Below are 20,525 nucleotides of genomic sequence, written 5' to 3'. Positions count from 1 at the left end.
AGCACTGGACACAGGTCTTAGACAACTGGGTTATATGCTTTCACTGGTAAAACAGGACTATAAGAACCCCCATATAACCTCTACCACTCCCAGCAATCCTCATTTTTTTTTCTAGTGTCCTATTGAGGGTTTTTACTTGGGATTTTCCTGTGTGCATTCCATCTTCAGGTATGCAACTGTACTCCACTCCTCTAGACTAATGGCACAGTTTCTGGATTGGTTATGCATGGTCACTGACTGTACCTGCATCCTGCCATAAGGAAGATGGAAAACTAGCTTGTAATGTTGCTGCAGACTCTGGACTTGTTTGGCGCTTTTCCTTGGTGTAATGTATGGCGTTGACTGCAGATTGAAATATAGTTTCAGGGCAGTGGCAATCCATTATTGTAGTCCAGTCCAAGAAGACCCTCTCCTTGGTATGCCCATTCGAAGTGGGTGAAGTAAGGGTGCCACATTAACAGTATTCTGTGCTTCAAGAGTGAACAAATTTCAAACATCACAACAGCGGAAATATAACTCCAGCAATTCCCACAATAAAGTTAAACAAAGATTGCAGTGCTACAAGATAATCAATGAAATGTGTAAAAACCTATGCAAATGAATCCATAAATATCGATTGATACATTACAATATTGGTTTTATTGCTTGTGCTTATGTTCTTAACCAATTGTATACTACAATCCTTGTGATATGACACAGTTCATTAAATAAACGTATTTCTGTTTCGTTCATTGATTGATGCAGCTATTTCTCGACCATAGGGTTTATAGCCCCACCTACAGGAGTAGTACACTGGGCAAGAAAAAAAAAAACTTGGCACTGCCTATGGACAGTCCAAGCTGGTATAAACCCCCTTTTTGCTATAGGCAAACCAGTTATTTCTGCCTAGTGTTTCAGGAGTACTACTGGGACCTGCAGTTACAAAGCTTTTTTTTTTTTTTTTTTCCCCTGGGATTTTTTACTGTGGAGATCTTCAATCCACAGCCAGGCTGGGTTAGAGGCCGGATAGTCTAGATTCAGTAGTCTGCGAGCGCACACAGACTTTTAGTTATGCGTTAAATGTCTCCCTGTGGAGTATATGACTGGACACGGAACATCCGTGTCACAGTACTACTCTGGCTGACAGATCTACCCCCCACCCCCCCTGTTTGGTGGATCACGGTTCTGTCTGTGGAGTATCTCTGACACGGTTCATGGGACCGGTAAGTAGTAACCCCCTCTCCCAACCGGTTGCAATGGGGACCATAGGTGCTCCTTTGGGTGGTCGATCCTGCAGGTTTCTCCTCCCCTTTCAGGCCTCCTGGCCTGCCAGTTTTCCCACCTGGATCCCACCTGGATTTCTTGATTGGCATTAGGACTTTTAAAGTGTTTGTCAACCCAGCATTTCAAATTTTAATTCTCACATATCCCCTAGCAGAGCCACGCTAACTTGCCACTCAATGTGAACATCACCCAGGAGATCTCAGCATTGGATGACGGTGCACTCCTATTGCTAGTCCACTTCCCGAAGTGGTTCTTCCTTAGTAGGACTTTCTCAAGAGGAACTATCTGTGTTTTTTAATTACAGAATTACATTATTGGGTTTTTTTTTTCTTTGTGCAACATCCCAATGAAAGCTCTTGTGGAAGATGGCTTACAAGAATAAAGCGCAACCTTTAAAGATCCGCTTATCTGGAGGAGTTAAATGCCTTATTGCATATCTAGAAATAGAGGCATTTCAGTCTGGCGAGTTTTTGTCTGGGTGATGGTCACTGAAGCACAGAGTGAAAACTTGCTGCATATTACCATAAGAAAAGTCCAGATCTGAGCACTTTGGAAATCTAAATTCATTTCATGAACTTTGTGTCTTATGAAATTTCGAGTATAGCCTCAGATAAACAATTTTAGTGTTTAAAAAGTACCATCATCCAAATATTGTATGGAAAGGGAGGAGAGGACTGTTGAGACTGTTCTCTCACACGCTCCAACCATGAGAAAATGTTTGTGGACTATCCCAGTACTTATGAGAAAACAATCAATTATAGTAAAAATTATTTATTACTTATAAAAGCATACAAAGTGAACTAAATCAATAAAAAGGGAATTTAATCCTTACAGTATACAATTACTTGTAGGTTTTTCCCAGAGGAAGTTATCCTCATAGATTAAAGCTCCTCCACTAGTTGCGCGATATTAATGTCGCTTCATCGGGAGGAATAATCTATAAAAACAGGTACCGTATATACTCGAGTATAGGCCGACCCGAGTATAAGCCGAGGCCCCCAATTTACCCCCAAAAAACTGGAAAACTTATTGACTCGTGTATAAGCCGAGGGTGAGACATGGCTGTCCATCCCTGTGTGTCCGTCCATCCCTGTGTGTGTGTCCGTCCATCCATCCCTGTGTGTGTGTCCATCCATCCATCCATCCCTGTGTGTGTATCCATCCATCCATCCATCCCTGTGTGTGTGTGTGTGTGTGTGTGTATCCATCCATCCATCCATCCATCCATCCCTGTGTGTGTGTGTGTGTGTGTGTGTGTGTATCCATCCATCCATCCATCCCTGTGTGTGTGTGTGTGTGTGTGTGTGTGTATCCATCCATCCATCCGTGTGTGTGTGTGTGTGTGTGTGTGTGTGTGTGTGTCCGTGCAGCCTTGTGTGTGTGTCCAGCCTACCTGTGTCCCAAGCCTCCGTCCCGAGCCGCCGTCGTCCCGAGCCTCCTCCGTCCCGTGCCGTGCCTCCCCCATGCCGTGCCTCCTCCGTCCCGTGCCGTGCCGTGCCTCCTCCGTCCCGTGCCGATGGATCGCCGCTCTTCTCGGCGGCCATTCTACAATTCAAAATTCCGCCTCCGCCTGTGATAGGCGGAACACTCAATTTCCCAGCAGCCTGTGTTCCGCCTATCACAGACATCCTCTCATACTCGTCCGTAGTATGAGAATGAGCGGATGTCCGTGATAGGCGGAACACTGACTGCTGGGAAATTCAGTGTTCCGCCTATCACAGGCGGAGGCGGAGAAGGAGGCGCGGCTTTTGAAAATTAATGTCCGCCGTCTGTCTGCTCGATACGCTGATCGAGCAGTCAGACAGCGGCGACTCGAGTATAAGCCGAGGGGGCACTTTCAGCCTCAAAAAAGAGGCTGAAAATCTCGGCTTATACTCGAGTATATACGGTAGTTTATTAAAGACATGCATAAATACAGGTTGACAAGCATATTAACAGCTAAAACGAGAGCTTGCTTATCCAAAAGCCCAAAGCCAAAAAGGGTCCCAAAACGCCAATTGGTTCCCTAGAAGCTGTTATTAGTGTCTATGCACACTACATTAGGCTATTGGCATTTTGTAAGCTTCAGCATTTAGGAGCAGGAAAAAAAGTGTTTTGGACCATTTTCCACCAAAAAAAAAACATTAGTGCGCATGGAGCCTAAGCCCGTGCAGATCAAAAAAGTCAGGCATCTGTAATGTAGATCCTGGTCAGTGATTCAAAGTTTTAAAGAATGTCAAAATGCTAAAAGGAGAAAAAGAGCAGTGCCGCTCTAAGCGTAATAACTTGGTAAAAAAAGAGCTTTAGTTTTCTTTCAAATGCACTCACATTGTAACAGTGGTGATCAGGCATTGGATTGTGGTGCGGTTCGGTTGTCTTCAGCTGTGCTGGGTAGTCCTTCGGTTCCAACCTGGGCAGCAGTGATTCGTCAGTCCCCGGCCACTCCAGTGTCGTCCATAGCTCCGAGTTTGAAGGATGGCATGGCAGGCACATCAGCAGGGTATGTTTACAGGGCACGTCAGATGCTGGAGAACAATGGGCGTGGCTATCTATAGCGCTTGGAGCATGCGTGCTCCTTAGGCATAGGATCCGGCCATCCTCAGCAAAGTTTATATGGAGATAGAGAGAAGGGAGGGGGCGGCGCTGGCGGACTGCAGGTTCCAGCAGACCAGCGCTAATTGAAACATGCAGGAGAATGCTTTTATAGGGAAAGAATCGACTCCTTGAACCTGTAGTCCGCTAGCACTGCCTCCTCTCTCTCTCTCCATATAAACTTTGCTGAGGAGCTACGGATGCCACTGGAGCAGCCAGGGACTGACGAATCACTACTGCCCAGCTTGAAACCGAAGGACTACCTAGCACAGCTGAAGAGAACCGAACCACACCACAATCCAGTGTCTGATCACCACTGTTACAATGTGATTGCATTTTAAAGAAAATTAAAGCTGTTTTTTTACCAAGTTATTACGCTTAGAGTGGCGCTGCTTTTTCTCCTTTTCCTGTCTGAACGGTGGATCCAAGGTCATCCAGTCCCTGTTTAAACAAAATGACTGGAAATTTGCTGTGCGCAGCATGGTAAACACAGCAAAACATAAAATGATTAGTAATTGTCAGAAGATGCTACCAATATTTCTGGCTTGCAGACATAAAAACAAGTTCACAGTTCAATGATGTATTGAGAATAAAGGAACCCTCACAGAACACAACAAAGTAATTAATCAGTTGCTTGCAGTGTATGGATTACAAATCATTGAAACACATACACCTCTCAAGAGTTTTCTGAAATATACAAATTAATGGTTGTGGTAAACAATCTGTAATTGATCAGAGTACATTAAATATCACATTTATTACATTTTTGATACAATTATACTTCCTCTTCTACTCTCTGATTTATTTCTGGAGCTGATCAGTGATTTCATCCCCAGAAGTCTTTGCAGTACTTGATACATGTTTGTAAGTGTAATACGAAGCAGTTTGTATGCAAGAAAAAGGTGGTTGGATCTGTAAATAAAATTTCCTTGTATTTTATTGCGGATGTGCCTGGATTTTCATCTGTCTTGCCATATCCTGAATATTTCTGCCATCTCTGAATGATCTTTCCACATAAAGCGCAGTGTGCTGTTCTGTTACTAGATACCTTTTGTCTCGGCTGCATCCCAGTGAAGATTCAGTCTGAGTACAGACAGATGTCTTACCAGAGTGTGCAACCAATTTACTGATCTGACAATCACATTTTATTGCTCATAAAAGAAACAGCCTGACTCCATCGAGCTGTGATGTATGCTGGGAAAAAAAAAGACAGAGGTGTAATGTGTTTTTTGGAGTTGGCTGCAGTGTGAGGCGACAGGGAGTAACTTTTATTAGCGGAATTATATCACTTATTGTGAATAATTAGCTTGCACAACTATTTTGTAAATGGTATAGGCTTAGAAAACCGGAAATTTTATATTGTAGTTTTCATTTATCCAGGTCATGGTAGTGAATAGTGTTTATTCACATTCAACTGGACTTGTTCTGTAATGTTGAAGATGTGTCACAGCTTATCCAAGCTGATTCTTTGGTTCTAATGAGTGCCAGGAAGATGCCACACAGGTATCTGTCACCTTAAACCAATCTTAATGCCTTAGCACAATTTTGCAACTTAGACATGTGGTGTTAAAACCGTACATATCATCACAACTAATTTGTGCATCCAGATTAATTATATCTTGTTTTTTTTCAGAACTGGTTAAGCTTTTGACATGGACATTCACTGTACTGTTCATTTAAGCACAAGAGACTCCATTTTGTTCTCGCTGCTGAAATGTGTTTGGTAACCTTCACCTAACACACAGAAACATCTCCAACTAAACACGCTCTACTCCCCCCCCTCCCTTCTCAATGTTTTACTTTTGCAATTGTTCTATTCGCTAGCTTTTAATAATATATTTCTATTTGTTAGCTTTTAATAACATCTCACACCACCCCTTTCTTACCTATGTATAAAATAACACGTAGTAATACATTTTGACACTGAACGGACATTTTAAACACAGTGATTGAGTCCTGTGAATCTGTTCCTGCAGCTGCAGTATTAACTTTATTTTAGAGTTCTGATCAGAAACTAGTCATAACAGTTTTGGCGAGCCAACCAGGAGGTTGGCAGAGTTTTCAGAAGGAACCATGCTTTTATCGGGATCATCGGGAACGCAGACATCTGAATGCCGGCTAGGTAAGCTGTCCTTAAGCTTGCTATATTTCTGCCTTTCCTATGTATCCTATCTGTCGGTTCTCAAGGAAACCAGACCACTCTCTGACCTTTCTGGTTGGGTAACGTGTGTGTGTGTGTGTGTGTGTGTGTGTGTGTATGTGTTTGTGTCCCCCTTCAGGGGTCGGACTGTGTGTGGATAGGGAGAATCCTCTGCAGTTCCCTGCGTTGACTCCTTGATGTTTAACAGCCCCATATCAACCTACAAAGAGGGCTTTGGCTCGTATCCTAGAAACAGATGATTGGCATAAATCCAAAGGCACATATGCAAAACTAGACTTCTCTGAACTTAAAGCGGGAGTCCGCTGGGACTCCGCGTTTTTTTTTTTATTTTTTTTTTTTTAAAAGCCAGCAGCTACAAATACTGCAGCTGCTGACTTTTAAAATAGTGACACTTACCTGTCCAGCGCGCCCGCGATGTCGGCACCCGAAGCCGATCTCTAGATCGTCTCTCAGGTGCTGCCGCCGCCATCTTGGGTATGGGAATCAGGAAATGGAGCCTTTCGGCTTAATTTCCCGGTTCCCTACTGCGCATGCGTGAGTCACGCTGCGCAATAAGGATGGTCCCCGCTGCCTCTGGGATCTGTGTGTTTCCCCGGGGCACTTGTGGAAAGGGGCGTAATCTACGCCCCTTTCCGCAGAGAGCTATCCCAGAAGTGGGTGCAGATACCTGTACTGTACAGGTTTCTGCACCCCCCTCCCCCCTGAAAGGTGCCAATTGTGGTGCCGGAGGGGGGGAGGGTTCCGATGAGCGGAAGGTCCACTTTAGGGTGGACCTCCGCTTTAAGGCTTTGGCCAGAGAAAGAGAGAGTCTGAACTTCCGGAACAAACCATAATTTCCAAATTGTGGCAGCAAGATGAAGAGAGAAAGAAGGTAGATGCCACCCCTTCTGCCCCGGTCACAGAGCAATCTGTTGCAGTTTATCCTGTCAGAACCCAATTCGTTTTTGAAGGTAATGCTGTTGACAATAAGTCTCAAATTAAATGGCATGTACCTTTTAGTCCCCAAGATATGAGATCCATATTGGAGGGATTGGGAGATCCTAGAAAATCCAATTGGGTTTGCAAACAAACTTAGCGCTGCACAGGAAGCATATGAGGCTTCGGCTACTGACATTCATCAGCTGCTTATTAAAGCAGTGGGAAGCAACATGTCTGGCTATATACTTAAAGAATGTGGTGTAGATGTCAAAAATCTAGGTAAGGTGGTTAGTGGACGGGAGGTTTGTGAGAAATTGAAGGAAAAATTGCCCCAAATATATGGACAAACCGGACATGCTGAATTTATGAATGCTAAGCAAGGGAAAGAGGAGGCATCAGGGGCTTATTGGAGGAGGTTAAGTGATATGGCTGAGGAAGCAGGCATTAAAATAGAGGAAGAGAAGGTGGGAGAAACTGCAAGTCCATCTATACAACTGGTGAAACAAAGGTTTCTTGATGGTTTAATACCCCAGTTGAAAGAAAAGTTGTTCACAGCAAGGCCTAAGGCAGGCAATATGTCTAATCGAGACGTCCTGCCTATCCTGTTATCCATAGAAAACTGGATTAACCAAAAAGAAAGCAAACCCAAGGTTATGTACGTGGGGAAGCAGAGAGGAAGAGGCAAAGGCAATTTCAGAAATCGTGGCAATCAGGACCAATTATATGCTACAATTGTGATGGGGAAGGACACATAGCCAAATTCTGCCATCTTCCTGACCGTAGACTGGACAAGAGCTTAGAGGCACTTCATGCTGATCCCAGTTCTCTGCCAAAAGCAGTGGATCAGGCATAGGAAAATAGCATGCCAGTATCAATCATGTTAAATAGGGGAGACAATGGTCCCGAGGCCAGAGTAAAATTATTTTTACAAGAACTCCCCTATCCTGGAGGAGAAACAGAATTAACCTTTTTAATAGATACTGGTGCAAGCCGAAGTGTTTTTAGCAAACATAGACTACACTTCTACAGGAGTCCAAGTGGTCAGTAGTCTGTCAGGAGAAGTTTTAAATACTGCGTGTGGAATATTTTTAATCCAAGACTCCACTCCGCCATTTCCACCAGAATTTAAAGTGATTCCTGCTGAATTATGGGCCACCAGCAAATATGATGTAGGTCTGCTGGATTGCACCCCCGTCATGATAAAAATTAAACCAGGAGCCCATCTCCCACCGATTAAACACTATCCACTGAGTATTGCTCAGATTGAGGGGATAAAAGATCAAATCACTCAAATTAAAGCAGCAGGGGTTGTTGTACCAATTAACTCCCAAGTCAATACACCCCTGTTCCCAATAGCAAAGAAGCCAGACAAGAAGGGTGGGCAAGTGACATACCGCATGGTGCATGATTTGAGAGCCATTAACAATATAATTGAGGCAGATACCCCGATCGTGCCCAATCCCCACACTTTACTAAGTGGAATACCTGCCTCCAGCACCTGCTTTACAGTGATTGATCTTGCAAATGGTTTCTTTTTGGTGCCCATGTACCCAGATTGCTGGCACCTTTTTTCTTTTACCATTGATGCCCAAAAATTAGCATGGACAACACTGCCCCAAGGCTGTGTGAGTAGCCCCTCTGAATATAATACTGTGTTAAAGCAAGTATTGGACCAATAGTCCCCTTCACACCCAAACACAGTCTTGCTTCAGTACATAGACGATTTGCTTATTTGTTCTGATACAAAAGACATTTGTAGCAGAGAAACAGTAAGCCTTCTCATGTTTCTCTATAACAGTAACAACAAAGTTAGCAAAGATAAGCTACAATACTGCCAAGAGAAAGTGATCTTACTGGGTCACTGCATTTCACATGGAATCCATCACCTAACCCCAGATAGAGTTAAAACTCTACAAAAATTTGAAAAGACAAGAAATGTACGGCAACTACATGCCTTCCTGGGGTTAGTGGGATATTGTAGGGACTGGATTCCAAATGCATCAGAACTTATGGCTCCTCTATATGAGGCTACCACTAGAAACCTCACCTCAAACTCACATGGGACAATGAATTGCAGATGAAGGAGCTTATTAAAATTTTGTCTGAAGCTCCTGCCATAAGACTTCCTGACTATACTAAGACTTTCTCGTTGTTCTGTCATGAAGTCAATGGATTTGCTGCAGGTGTACTCACCCAGCTACATGGAGACAAACAGAGGCCTGTAATGTATGTATCAGCCTCATTAGACCCTGTCATCAAAGGCTCCCCCAGTTGTATGCGAGCCATAGCAGCCTGCATTTTGCTGCTAGACAAAGTAACTGAGCTTGCACTAGATTCTGCTCTGATCCTGTATGTGCCACATGCAGTACAGGAAATCATGAATCAAGTAAATACCAGACATGTGTCTGCCAGTAGATTTGACAAGTACCAGTCTGCTCTTTTTGCTCCATCGAATTTAACAATCAAACGGTGTGATACTTTAAATCTGGCTACTTCTTCCTATAATTGATGAGGAAGATGCAACAAATGGTACTGATGTAGAATCAGAGAGTTTTTCTCATGATTGTATGGCTCTGATGGAGGTAGAAAGGGCCTCTGTCACACTAGAAAAAGATGAGCCTTTATCAGATTGTGACACACACTTATTTGTAGATGGTTCCAGATTTTACACTGATGATGGTCAGCCACACACAGGTTTTGCTGTAACCACTACAGACACCATTTTACACTAGGAAGCATTGACACCCCAGATGTCAGCACAGGAAGCGGAGTTGTGTGCTGTAGTCAAAGCATGTTATCACCTAGAGAATCAAAGGGGAAACATTTCCACAGCGGATATGCGTTTGGAATTTCTCACAATTTTGGGTCTATTTGGAAAGCAGGGAATCCAGTGAGACATGCAAAACTCATAGAGCGGCTATTTGAGGCCTTTCAGAAACCAGCAGAAGTTGCCATCTTGAAGGTAAAAGGGCATGCAAGGGGAAATGACATGACAGCCAGAGGAAACACTTTAGCGGACCAAGCGGCAAAGGATGCTGCCCTTATGGCATTTGGAGTCACACCCACTGTAGGGGTTGCCCACGTAGCGGGGACAGATTCCCCTCATCAAGAGCAGTGGGATTTAGAAACTCTAATTCAGTTGCAGAACCAGGCCCCTGATGAAGAGATGGATAAGTGGATCAAATGTAATGCTACCCAAAATCAGCAGGGCCTGTGGAGCGCTGACAACAGGTGTCTACCCAGAAGTTTGTACCCAGTTTTGGCACATGGCATCAGACATCTTGCTAATGGTGCGATGGTGGCACTTACTGACTGCTATTGGATAGCACCTGGATTTAGTGTATTTGCAGCCAGGTTTTGTGCTTCATGTCTCACTTGTGCTCTGTACAATGCAGGGAGGCCTGTCCATGTTCCCCAAAACCATTCTCCTAAGCCAGATTTCCCTTTCCAAAGAATTCAAATAGACTACATTCAGATGCCCAGAATAGGCAACTATGAGTTGGCTTTAGTTTGTATTGACATGCTCTCAAGCTGGCCAGAGTGCTGGCCGGTAGCTAAAGCAAATGCAAAAACAGCAAAGAAAATTTTGAATGAAATAGTTTGTAGATATGGAGTTCCTGAAACTTTTGAGAGTGACAGAGGAACCCATTTTACTGGGGAAGTAATGAAGGAGGTAATGGAAGCACTTCACATACAGCAAGCTTTCCATACACCTTATCATCCACAAAGTAGTGGTAAAGTTGAGAGACTTAATGGAATTTTGAAAAACAGATGTGCAAAAATTAAAGCAGATACAGGAAAAGGATGGGTGGAAGCTTTGCCATTAGCCCTATATTCTGTACGAACTACCCCTAAACAACCACATGGGCTGTCCCCCTATGAGATTTTATTTGGAGGGCCACCCAAAACAGGGCTATATTTTCCCCAACAGTTGCAGGCTTCTCACTCTAGTCTGTTAGAATATGTTCAGATTTTGCAAAGAACTTTGAATAAAATACATGAAGGTGTTTATAAATCTATCCCCGACCCAGATTCTGTTTCAGGTATTCACAGAATCCAACCAGGTGACTGAGTGTTGGTCAAGCGACATGTCAAAAAGCCACTAGAACCAAAATTTGACGGACCACATTTGGTGCTTTTGACAACCGGTTCCGCTGTCAAGTTGGAAGGAAAGCCCATCTGGATTCACGCCAGTCACTGCAAGAAAATCCTGAAGTGATGATATCCTTTGAAAAAATTATGATGTTGTTCCTTTTTTTTTTGTTGTTTGTGAGAACTGAGACATGGAAACATAACCCTTTCATCCAAATGTTAAAATTGTATGCAACCCATAGCAATGCTAGTAACTGCTGGAGAACTGTGTTCTCAATTACATCCCCAAACAGGAACAATACCCATGATAGCAATGCCTCTCAAATTCACTGATCTAAACAGGACCAGAATAAATGGCTCATACATAGTCTCCACAGCTAATGAGCACAGATCAGTAACTTTGATGGTTTCAAAACAGATAGACACTCCACAGATTTGTTTAAACATGCCCGTTTAAAACTAAATGTACACGGTTGGGCAATTCAGATTGCACCGGAGCAAATATTACAGTTTATGGAGGAAACCATGGTCAATATTATTATATCCCAGATCCAGAACTAAATAGAACCCTTTATAGTACAAATTGTTCACAGTTCCCAATATGTGAAAATATCGGTTACCTGAGATTCCATGTTATTGCTTCCAGTTTTTTAGGCGCAGGCATACCGTCCATACGTAGAGGGTTATATTATATATGTGGAAATAAAGCTTACACCTGGCTTCCTACTAATGTTACAGGTACATGTTTTATTGGGAAGTTTTCGCAAAGATACAGTGCGACCAGATCAAAGTCCAGAATACCCTTTAGTGTTCAGAAGAGAGCTGTTCACTGAAGGCGACATGGCATGGTCCTGGTTCCCTTCCTGGACAGGATGGGGAATTGAAGCAATGAAAAGAATAAATAATTATACTAGAATTGTAGATGAGATTATTAACCTTACTACCACTGATGTAGGTTTATGAAGAAATGGCTGATTTAAAAAGTAGTATTAGAGCATAGGTTCACGCTAAATTATCTCACTACAGCTCAAGGTGGGATGTGTAAGTTATTTCGCCCGACTGTTGTATATACATTTCTAATAATGAAGACATTATTAAAGGGCCTCTTACTAAGATAAGAGAACTACAGAATAAGGCCAGATATATTGCTAAAGATGGATGGAACCCCTTTAACCACTTTCAGACCGGACCATTTTGCTGGTCAATGACCAGAGGTCTTTTTACAATTTGGCACTGCGCTGCTTTAACTGGTAATTGCGCGGTCATGCAATGTTGTACCCAAACAAAATTTGCGTCCTTTTCTTCCCACAAATAGAGCTTTCTTTTGATGGTATTTGATTGCCTCTGCGATTTTTATTTTTTGCGATATAAACGTAAAAAGACCGCAAATTTTGAAAAAAAATGATATTTTCTACTTTTTGTTATTAGAAAAATCCAATAAACTCTATTTTAGTCATACATTTAGGCCAAAATGTATTCAGCCACATGTCTTTGGTAAAAAAAAAGTCAATAACTGTATATTTATTGGTTTGCGCAAAAGTTGTCACATCTACAAACTGAGGTACGTTTTCTGGAATTTACGCAGCTTTTAGTTTACGACTGCCTATCTCATTTCTTGAGGTGCTAAAATGGCAGGGCAGTACAAAACCCCCCCCAAATGACCCCATTTTGGAAAGTAGACCCCCTAAGGAAATTGATAAGTGGCATGTTGAGCCCATTGAATATTTTATTTTTTTGCCTCAAGCGATTGAATAATGACAAAAAAAATTTTTTTTTTTTTTTTTACACAAAGTTGTCACTAAATGATATATTGCTCACACATGCTATGGGCATATGTGAAATAACACCCCAAAATAAATTCTGCTGCTTCTCCTGAGTACGGGGATACCACATATGTGGGACTTTTTGGGAGCCTAGCTGCGTACGGGGCCCCGAAAACCAAGCACCGCCTTCAGGCTTTCTAAGGGCGTAAATTTTTGATTTTACTTCTCACTACCTATTACAGTTTTGAAGGCCATAAAATGCCAAGATGGCACAAAATCCCCACAAATGACCCCATTTTAGAAAGTAGACACCCCAAGCTATTTGCTGAGAGGCATTTTGAGTCCATGGAATATTTTATATTTTGCCACAAGTTGCGGGAAAATTACAAACTTTTTTTTTTTTTTCACAAAGTTGTCACTAAATGATATATTGCTCACGCATGCCATGGGCATATGTGAAATGACACCCCAAAATAAATTCTACTGCTTCTCCTGAGTACGGGGATACCACATATGTGGGACTTTTTGGGAGCCTAGCCGTGCATGGGGCCCCGAAAACCAAGCACCGCCTTCAGGCTTTCTAAGGGCGTTACAGTTTTGAAGGCCATAAAATGCCAAGATGGCACAAACCCCCCCCCAAATGACCCCATTTTGGAAAGTAGACACCCCTAAATTTAGGGGTACACTAGTGAGACTAGGTAATAAATGGCGGGTGCCCTGAAACTATAAAAAAATAACTAACCAACCAGCGTCACCTGTAACAGTTATATGGTGATCACTGGTGAAAGGGTTAACTAGGGGGCAATCAGGGGGCTTTATGCGGTAGTATATGGGGGTCCCTGGCGCTATAAAAAGCTGCGGCAAACCTAAATACCTACCTGCCTAACTAGCGTCACCTGTGACACTAATACAGCGATCAGAAAAACGATCGCTTATTAGGCTGGGTTCACACTGGGGCGATGCAGGAACGCCACGAATCCGCGGCGGGTTCCCGCATCGCATGCCTCCCGGCGGCAGTTCACACTGCCCTATGTGAACTGCTGGGAGTGTCAGTGAAATGTTAATGACACCCCCATATCAGTTCGCATATCGCAGTGCGATCTGCAAACTCGGATCGCATGGTGTGAACACCCATGCGATCCGATTCTGCTGTGGACCAAAAAAAGGGTCCCGTGCGAGGCTGCGGCGGGTGCGGCGGGTGCGACGCGAATTCAGCCATACTATCTGTATGGCTGAACTCGAATCGCACAGAGATCGGATGTGATTTGCACTGCAGTGCGGTGCGAATCACATCCGTTCTCATAAACTGCTGCAATGTGAACCCAGCCTTAGTGACACTGGCGACGGGGGGTGATCACGGGGTTAAACCTTTATTGGGGCGGTTAGGGGGGTACCTTAGAACTAAAGGGGGCTAACCCTAACTGCCCTAACAGTTATTACAGTCACAAATGACACCCGCCGGGTGATCAGGGGGTTAAACCTTTATTAGGTAATAAATGGCGGGTGCCCTGAAACTATAAAAAAATAACTAACCAACCAGCGTCACCTGTAACAGTTATATGGTGATCACTGGTGAAAGGGTTAACTAGGGGGCAATCAGGGGGCTTTATGCGGTAGTATATGGGGGTCCCTGGCGCTATAAAAAGCAGCGGCGAACCTAAATACCTACCTGCCTAACTAGCGTCACCTGTGACACTAATACAGCGATCAGAAAAATGATCGCTTATTAGGCTGGGTTCACACTGGAGCGATGCGGGAACGCCACGAATCCGCGGCGGGTTCCCGCATCGCATGCCTCCCGGCGGCAGTTCACACTGCCCTATGTGAACTGCTGGGAGTGTCAGTGAAATGTTAATGACACCCCCAGATCAGTTCCCATATCGCAGTGCGATCTGCAAACTCGGATCGCATGGTGTGAACACCCATGCGATCCGATTCTGCTGCAGACCAAAAAAAGGGTCCCGTGCGAATTTGCGACGGGTGCGGCGCGAATTCAGCCATACTATCTGTATGGCTGAACTCGAATCGCACAGAGATCGGATGTGATTTGCACTGCAGTGCGGTGCGAATCACATCCGTTCTCATAAACCGCTGCAATGTGAACCCAGCCTTAGTGACACTGGCGACGGGGGGTGATCACGGGGTTAAACCTTTATTGGGGGGGTTAGGGGGGTACATTAGAACTAAAGGGGGCTAACCCTAACTGCCCTAACAGTTATTACAGTCACAAATTACACCAATGCAAAAAAAATAAAATGCAATTGGTGTCACTGTGACTGGGGGGGCAGGGGTAATTGGGGGGGTGATCGGGGGGTGAAGGGGGGGTGTGAGTGTGCCTGGCATGTTCTACTGTGAAGTGTCGTGTTGGTGCAACTCACCGATCCTCTCTCCTCGGTGCCGGAACGAAAAATACCGATACGGAGGAGAGATTACATCACTTCCTCTCCTGTGTTTACATTACAGGAGAGGAAGTGATGTCACGGAGCATTTCCATTCGTCGGGAGCGATCGCGAGGGGGTGGCCATGAATGAATGGCCGTCCCCTCATCCCGGATCGCTCCCGAACGAATACCGACCGCCGCAGGCACCGGGGGGGGCCCGATCGGGCCCCCCACCCGCGGGAAGGCAGGGACGTACAGGTACGCCCATATGCCTGCCCGTGCCATTCTGTCGACGTACATCGTCGTGCGGCGGTCGGCAAGTGGTTAAGGGTTTAGGAGGTTTTGGTGACTTTATATGGCATAGCAACATGGTTACAGAAACTAGGCGCTTACATTGTGATGTTCCTATTTGTCATATTTGTTATTTCCTCATCAGGCTGTGCCTCTGTGTGACTACCCGCTGTACCAACAAATGGTCCACCGGCCCTGATGAACCCATTATTGTGAGAAAGTTAGGAGAGAGCTGAACAGGACGCCGTCTCTCTGCGCCAATGTAACAAGAGTTAACAGCAATCGGCTGAATGTAACGCGGAGAAGAATGGTGTCAAATAAACAAAAGGAGGGAAATGACATGGACATTCACTGTACTGTTCATTTAAGCACAAGAGACTCCATTTTGTCCTCGCTGCTGAAATGTGTTCTGTAACCTTCACCTAACACACAGAAACATCTCCTGCTAAACACTCTCTACTCCCCCCTCCCTTCTTAATGTTTTACTTTTGCAATTGTTCTATTCGCTAGCTTTTAATAATATATTTCTATTTGTTAGCTTTTAATAACATATTTCTATTTGTTAGTTTTTAATAACATCTCACACCACCCCTTTCTTATCTATGTATAAAATAACATGTAATAATACATTTTGACACTGAACGGACATTTTAAACACAGTGATTGAGTCCTGTGAATCTGTTCCTGCAGCTGCAGTATTAACTTTATTTTAGAGTCCCAATCAAAAACTAGTCATAAATTGATATGGATATCTCTTGATTATTTTTTGTATTATCAAGGGAAAACTGACCCCAAATAGTAAAAAACAAACAAAAAAAAACTTTTTTTTTTAACCACTTAAGCCCCGGACCAATTTGCAGCCAAAGGACCAGGCCCCTTTTTGCGATTCGTCACTGCGTCGCTTTAACTGACAATTGTGCGGTCGTGCAACGTGGCTCCCAAACAAACTTGGCGTCCTTTTTTTCCCACAAATAGAGCTTTCTTTTGTAGTATTTGATCACCTCTGCGTTTTTTTATTTTTTGCGCTATAAAAAAAATAGAGCGATAATTTTGAAAAAAAATGCAATATTTTTTACTTTTTGCTATAATAAATATTCCCTAAAAATATATAAAAAAAAAAAAACATTTTTTCCCTTAGTTTAGGCCAATACATATTCTTCTACATATTTTTGGTAAAAAAAAATCGCAATTAGTGATTATTGATTGGTTTGCGCAAAAGTTATAGCATTTACAAAATAGGGGATAGTTTTATAGCATTTTTATTAATTTTTTTTTTTTTTTTTTTTACTAGTAATGGCGGCAATCAGTGATTTTTATTGTGACTGCAACATTATGGCGGACAGATCGGACATTTTAGACACATTTTTGGAACCATTGTCATTTATACAGCAATCAGTGCTATTTAAATGCACTGATTCCTGTGTAAATGACACTGGCAGTGAAGGAGTTAACCACTAGGGGGCAGTGTATGACGTGATGTGTTTTTTTTATTGTAGGGGGCGTGGCCTGGCTTCTGACGTCACTGATCGTCCTTCCCTATAAAAGGGAACAGACGATCAGTGACAGACACACAGGGAAGCACGGGGAGAGGTTTGTTTACACAGACCTCTCCTCGTTCTTCAGCTCTGTGACCCAATCGCAGGACACCAGCGGCAATTGAGTCCGCTGGTCCCATGGCCACGGAGCACAGGACGGGGTCGGGAGCCACGTGATTGTGCCCAGCCGTGCCATTCTGCCGACGTATATCGGCGTGAGGTGGTCCTTAAGTGGTTAAATGTAGCTGTATATTTCTTGTTACTACCATAACCTACCACCAAAGAACAACTCACAATAAATTCTCCTGCTCCTGATGATTGCAGTGATACCACATATGTATGTTAGTTGTGTGTAACCGTAGTACAGCCCAGAAACAATAGCGCACATTTTACTCTTTTTTTTTTTTTTTGTACTTAAAACACACTGATGATATCAATTTATAAAAAATAATAATAATTCCTGACGATGACCTTTGACCCTTACATGACCCAAACACTAACCCTGGCACAGACTTGGATCATAACTTGATCTAAGTATTTGTTTATAATATATATATAATCATTTTATTTTTTTATTTTTTTTACAAACACACTTTTCTCTCTGCTGGGAGAGACAACGATTAAATGAATCTTTTACATTTTTTACACAGGGGTGGGCTTCACAGTGACTGATCACTATGGTAGCCAATCAAAGGCTACCACAGAGTTCAGGTGACCTAGAATCAGGAGTTCCAGGTCCTAATCGTTAGTATGGGGCTCTCTGAAAGGAAGATACACAAATATGCAGCCCCACAGCAAAAAGCCTAGTGCAGTGGGGTCGCATATTTGTGTTACATCGACGTCAATGTCATAACTCTGAGCTACTCCGATATTTCTATCACCTTAATTATATGAAGACCAGACCTATTCTGATATTTTTTTGTTTAAAATCAGCATTTTTTTGTGCGAAAATTACTTGGAACCCCCGAAACAAAACAAATATATAGTTACTTGGCAGCAAGAAGATCAATAAATTACAAGGATGCTCACCAATACCCTCATATTACATTAAGAAATACAAGCCGTCAGCCACAATGGCTGAAGGTATTCGTAGTCTATTCAATCACAGATCAATGTGGCCGTGTGGGTGGAGCTGTTTTCAAATTGTGACAGCAGGTGCGGGGAGGGGGGAGAAGGGAGGGAAAAGGTGCTGGAACATCTATAGTTATTGTCAGAGCTTTAAGAGGACACACTTGGCTGACCGTCCTTCCATTTTGTGTCAGACATGAAAATGAAATGACTTGCAGAAGAAATGGAGAGCTGTGCCACAATGCTCCACTGCTGAACTTCCATTTGAATATTGACAGCTCTATACTGCCCTTTGTAAATGGCTCAGAGTTGCATCTCACGGCTGCTGTATACAGTGGCAAGAAAAGTATGTGGACCTCCTGGAATTAACTAGATTTCTGCAGTAATTTACCATAAAATGTGATCTGATCCTTATCTAAGTCACAATAGATAAACACAATGTGCTTAAGCTGATACAAACAATTCTAATTTCTTGTGTCTTTATTGAACACACCCATTAAACATTCACAGTGCTGGAGAAAAAAAAAATAGGTGAAACCAGAGAAAAATTATGTCAACAAAAGCAAACTAGAGTCAGTAGTTTGCAAACCTGGAGATCGAATATTGAAATGAGTTTGGAAGTGTGGTTTAGAACTATTTTGATAAAAGACACACAAACATTTTAAGATTGCTGTTCATAAGAAGCATCAACTGATGGGAACCATGCCTTGCACCACTCTCCACAAAAAACATTGCTGCATACCTGAAATTTGCCAAAGAACACCTTTTCTAACCACATTGCTACTGGAAAATGTTTTGTGGACCGATAAAACAAAACTTTAAATGTTCAGGAAGAATACTCAGCACTATACATGGTGCAAAACAGGGCATATCTTACCTACATCAAGACATCTACCCAATGGTGAAGTATGATACAGGGCAGGGGTCTCCAAACTGCAGGGCCTGTATTTCACACAAGGCAACTGCTGGTACATTGTTGACCACACAGCAAAACTGATATGGTATATTGGGTTGGCTGTGCATGGTTGCATGCCTGAGGAAAAAGACTAAGCATTGCCACAATGGCAGCATAATTTCTCTTTCACAAGATTTCCCTGTGGCTTGCAAGGAAGACTCATTTACTCATCAATCTGGGATTATGCTTTTTTTTTTTTTGATAGGCCTCGTGGAATGTTTGGAAAACAGAGTGCTTCAAATGCCAATCTGCTTGGTCGCTGCTACTGCAACCCAGCTTGCCATCTTGCAAACTTTAATTTTAAATGGAATGCCTCTGCTTCCATACCACATTCTTCTGCATAAGGCAAACAAGGCCAATTTCTTTTCCTCAGATAGTATTTAGCAATAATAGTCTGAAATGGACTATTAGATCTTTTAAACAGCAAATGTATTTTAGCCAACAAAGCTTATGGTTTATTTTCATAATACATAATTCGCTGGAACAAGGAATTCGTTTGTTAGCACTTGTATGTAAAACAGCAAGGTATTCTGTCAAAACAGGTCTTAATTTTTCCCCCCAGAATGCAGCTTTTGGTTCAGTCTATGAAAAAAGTTTATCAAATATTTTAGTCAAATTTGCAAGGCATTTTGGAAAAAGGCCTGATTTGTTTCAGCTTCAGTGCACTGATTTGCAGCGTGTTCACCAAATTATTTTACTAACCCTGATGTTACCTTGTAAACATAGCAATGCCACCAATGTACTGAACATTGTGCAGGAAGCAGAACTGTGGATGTGGTCCCCCGACTACAGGCTGCCTGCTGCAAACTATTGGGGGATACAAGAGGAGTCACTCTGTACAAGAAGAGAGAGTAGCACTGGCTGGTCTTTAGTACGGGAATCTACTGCACATAAGTATTGTGCAGGTGTTGTACAAGTGTGGTGCACCCCCTTATAGAGCCGCAAGTAAACTGGGATCCCCCAGCCTGCACAGCCAGGCACACTGAATCTTTACAGGCACACATGAGTCAGAGAACAGTCCAAGAATTTGTTATTTATTGAGTGATAACTTGGATAGGGATGGGAGGTAACTGTATTTCAGCTGGCAAACTGTAAATCTGACAAAGCACTCAGTCAGATTTAGAGCAAAAGCCAGTTATAGGCAGGAACCTGAGGCTCCCTTTAGGCTGGGTTCACACCTATGCGAATTGAATGCAGATTTCCCCACATCCAATTTGCATGGTAGGAGATTGTGACCTGCTCTCTATGGAGCTGGTTCACATATCTCCACTGCGATTTTGCACAGGAGCCCTGTGCATCTTTTGGCATGTTTCAGGTCTGAATTCAGCTGACCCCTGCTGTGAGCTGCATGCGGCAATAGTGTGAAGCCAATTATGCAGCTAAATTTCAGTGTCCAGCATAATCCCTCCTGTGGCCACTTATCCCAGCACCATCTTCTTCAGGCACTGCCAGCCTGCTTGGCTGCAGCTACCTCTTTCCCTAGCCCTCCTGGCTGCTTCTCCACAGTCATCCCAGACTGGTCACTTAC

Source organism: Lithobates pipiens, unplaced genomic scaffold, assembly GCF_037356315.1.
Source record: "Lithobates pipiens isolate NorthernLeopardFrog02 unplaced genomic scaffold, aLitPip1_a1.2 Scaffold_13, whole genome shotgun sequence".
Classification (NCBI taxonomy): Eukaryota; Metazoa; Chordata; class Amphibia; order Anura; family Ranidae; genus Lithobates; species Lithobates pipiens.
This window is presented reverse-complemented; position numbering follows the sequence as displayed.